The 3,441-nt window shown below is 53.5% G+C and overlaps 1 long non-coding RNA gene across 1 annotated transcript; it reads left to right on the plus strand.

The window, feature by feature from the left end:
* The first annotated feature begins 9 nt into the window (after positions 1–9).
* On the plus strand, positions 10–3,216 carry LOC102763172. Its single transcript, XR_001512746.1, has 3 exons — positions 10–2,279; positions 2,570–2,949; positions 3,037–3,216. It is a non-coding gene; the product is annotated as an uncharacterized LOC102763172 (long non-coding RNA).
* The last annotated feature ends 225 nt before the right edge of the window (positions 3,217–3,441 follow it).

Genomic DNA, 3,441 nt, shown 5'->3' on the forward strand with positions numbered 1-3,441 from the left:
CTCGCCTCGCGAGGAGGCCCCTTCGCTGCGCCAGCGGAGGCTAGGGGTGTGCATTTTCGCTCCACAAGCCCGCTCCATCCTGATCGGTTATCCCCACCCCTCTGCTTGCAGCATTTAAATAGGCAACGGGGTCCACGCGGACACCATAATGTAGCTTGTTTTGTCTTTGGCATTTTCTACAGGACCCCAGAGCCGGACCTTCCTCCCGCCCTCCCTCTAGACCCGGCATCCTTCTCCCGGTCTGCACAGGCCCGGTTGCCCAGGTCCGCGGGGTTCCGGCGGGATCCGAGTCACTGGAACCAGAACACCTGGCGGAAACATGCCATATCACTAGAAGGATTTTCTTTCTCTTCGCCTTCTGTTCCTTGCTTTCTTTCTTTTTTCTAAGAGGGTTGGAATTGGCTGCCTGTGTGAGCCGAGACGCTGGGCGGGAGAGGAAAGCCGCCCCCCTCTCTCCCCTGGCCGAGGTCTCCAGCTCCCGCGCTGCAGCCGGACTCGCTTCCGTTCCTCGGCCTCTCGGCCTCCTGCTCCCCTCGGTTTTTCCTCCCTCCACCATCTTCTCGGTTTAATTAAAGTTCAGCGACTCCAGTTGCCTTTCCTTCCACTCTCGTTTTGTGTTTTGTTTTTGTTTTTTATTTTTCTCCGAAAGCAGAAAGCAGACGGCCCAGCACAGCCCGGGCCTGCCGCCGGTGGGGTCTCCCCTAGCCGGCTTCCCTCCGCTGGCGACCGCCTTCTGGACCGGGCCCCCTGCCACTCCACCGTCCCGAAGGTGTGCAGCCGCTGGCCTGGGGGATCTGAACGCCGGGGGCTGGGGTAAGAGTGTCCTGTCTGCCCCTGTACCCCCAGGCTTGCTCCAGAAAGTTTGAAGGGTGTATACCCGGCCTCAGACAACCCGCTCCCCCAAACCCATGACCAACTAATCTATGACAAAAGCCCGTGATGGATTCGGTCTATGTTAATTCACAATGCCCTTTCCTCCAGAATTTAACTGTAAGTTAATACACACCGGAAACCACGCGCATACACGGTCGTTAATGGGCTTAGGTATTAGCGAGTCCTAACGATGCATACAAATGTGCTCTGCGCTCTGTAGGCCCCTCAAGATTTATGGGCCTTGAGCTCTCTGAAGCTGTAAACAAGGAGAAAAAAGAGAAAGAGAGAGAGACTGGGGGAAAAAGAGACAGGGGCCTGACTCACCCCTCCAGGTTGTGGGAGAGAAGGGATCTTTGCAAGTGGGTTTCACTTATTTTCCTTTCCTTACCAGCTCCTCTCGCTCAAGCGTGGGTTTTGGCAGGGTCTGGGGGTGGTGTTTGTGCCTGAAAGCTGGTGTGCGCGGGCAGTGAGTTGTTTGCATGCTGGGGTAGGCGGATGTCTGCCTCCGGTGAATTGTTGTGCAGGGCCTGAATGGAGCAGGCACTTGTGGGCATATGCTATGTGTGCACACCTGCTAGGTGTGTGTGTGTGTGTGTGTGTGTGTGTGTGTGTACACGTGTGACAAGCAGGCTTCCCTCTGGGTCTGGCTGCTGTACCCTGAACCCAGTGAACAAATCTCAAACAACAATCATAATAACGATAAATAAATACAGTAGTTAACAGCCCCTCCCTAGCAGGATAACAGTAAAATGCAAGAGGAGATATTTTAAAGAGGGGATGGGGAAGGGGTCATGGTCACAGAATCTGAGGGGAAGGCAGAAAAGAAGTTAGCTTCTTTGTATATCCTTGGGGGCTGGATTTGGGACCCCCCGGAGCAGGTTCTTCAGCCAGAGGAGCCGAGGGAGGCCCAGAGGCCGTTCTTTCCTGCTGCCTTTTTCCAGCTTTTGCTTCGTGTGATCAGGGGAGGGCTGGTGGCTTTGGGGACTTTCTGGAGCCCCTGTTTTAAAGAGAAGGCAACCATGTAGGGTCAGGCCAAGGGACAGACATGGATAAGGCAATGACCACAGCTGGGCCCATTGTGCCTGGAGGTGGAGGTACCCTGGAGGACGGGCGGCCGGCCAGGCAGGGGTGGAATTTATGGCCGCGGAGAGAGGGGAGAGCAAGGGCAGGGCTCCGGTAGGCCCAGCGAAACTTCCCTTCCAAGGGCCTTTGGAGAGGAAAGAGAGAGAAAGAGAGAGAGAGAGAGAGAGAGAGAGAGAGAGAGAGAGAGAGAAAGGAAAAAGAAGAAGGAGAAAGGGGTGGAGGCCCGTTGAAATTTCCTTGGCTCGCGCTAGAACAGAGCGAATTTCCGTAACGGAAGAGAAGACACGTCCCGGATCCTTCCATGGACGCCTCATTCTCTCCAGGTACAATTTTCTGATGATTACATGAATTTATTTACTTAGGGGAAGACAGAGTCAGAGGTGTAGAGATATGACCCTGGCCAGGAGGGAGGCACCCCACAGTTTCGGGTCTAACGAAATCCCCCCTTTAACAACAATTGTATCTACAAAAAAATCAAAGAGGAAATATAAAAACACAAATTAGCCAACTTTTATAAGAGAAGAAAAGAAAATCACCATAACAAACGAGCATGAGGACTTTTAAAAGATTTAAGTCACAAACCTTTTCAGAGGTTTGGATGCTTTTTCGACAGCCGGTGACCCATCTGGTCAGAAAAGAGTCGGAGAGATACACTTCCCACCGCATCACTCCTTTGAAAGCAGTGCACACACCGATTCCACGGAGAACCAGGGCATCCTCGAATTTGAAAACCACACGGGGGGGAGGACACTACGGTAGCCAATTGGGCAAAAGTAACAATAAAAGAAAACAAAACTGGTCGCACCGCTGAGCGCAGGACATGGATCCAAGAGGCCCCGGGTCTGGGTTCCAGGCAGCTGCCAGGCGAGGCAGCGGGCCCAGGGATGGGGTGTTAGGGCAGCGGGCACCGCTCCCTCCTTCTCCCTCCCAAGCCCAGCCTGCAGCCCGCTTCTCCCCAGCTCCGGACCCTTCTGCTCTTGGCTGGGATGTCAGGTTGGGGCTTCTTTAGTGCGAGGATTTGGGGTCCAAGAGGCGGGTAAAGTGACTCAAGCCAGTCTCTGCTCCATGTTTCTCCCCTAGGCCTCTCCACTTGCCCGAGCTCTCGGCCACCAGAAGACGGACACAGAAGGAGTTTGCGGGCTGCCGACTCCTGCAGGGCTTCCCAGAGTCCAGCCACCTCAACCCTCCTTGGGGGGAATATCGGTGCCAGACACCTCTGTGCCCTGTCAGATGTGACTGCGCTCACGTCAGGATTATCTTACAAAGAAGAAGGAGAAAAGCCGGGTGTTTATAGCTAGTTCTACTGATCCGTTCACATCTGGAGAGTTTATTTATAACTCCCACTAGAACTCTCTCTGTTTGGAAGCACTGGTGGCTCTATTGACAGACTGATGCCTAGAAAATATTGCTCTATCTCTAACCATACCTAAATGTGCTGTGGTTGTATTTACAGATTTATGCTCGAGGAAAATATAATTATTTCCA

The sequence above is a fragment of the Myotis davidii genome, unplaced genomic scaffold (assembly GCF_000327345.1).
Source record: "Myotis davidii unplaced genomic scaffold, ASM32734v1 scaffold233, whole genome shotgun sequence".
Taxonomy (NCBI): domain Eukaryota; kingdom Metazoa; phylum Chordata; class Mammalia; order Chiroptera; family Vespertilionidae; genus Myotis; species Myotis davidii.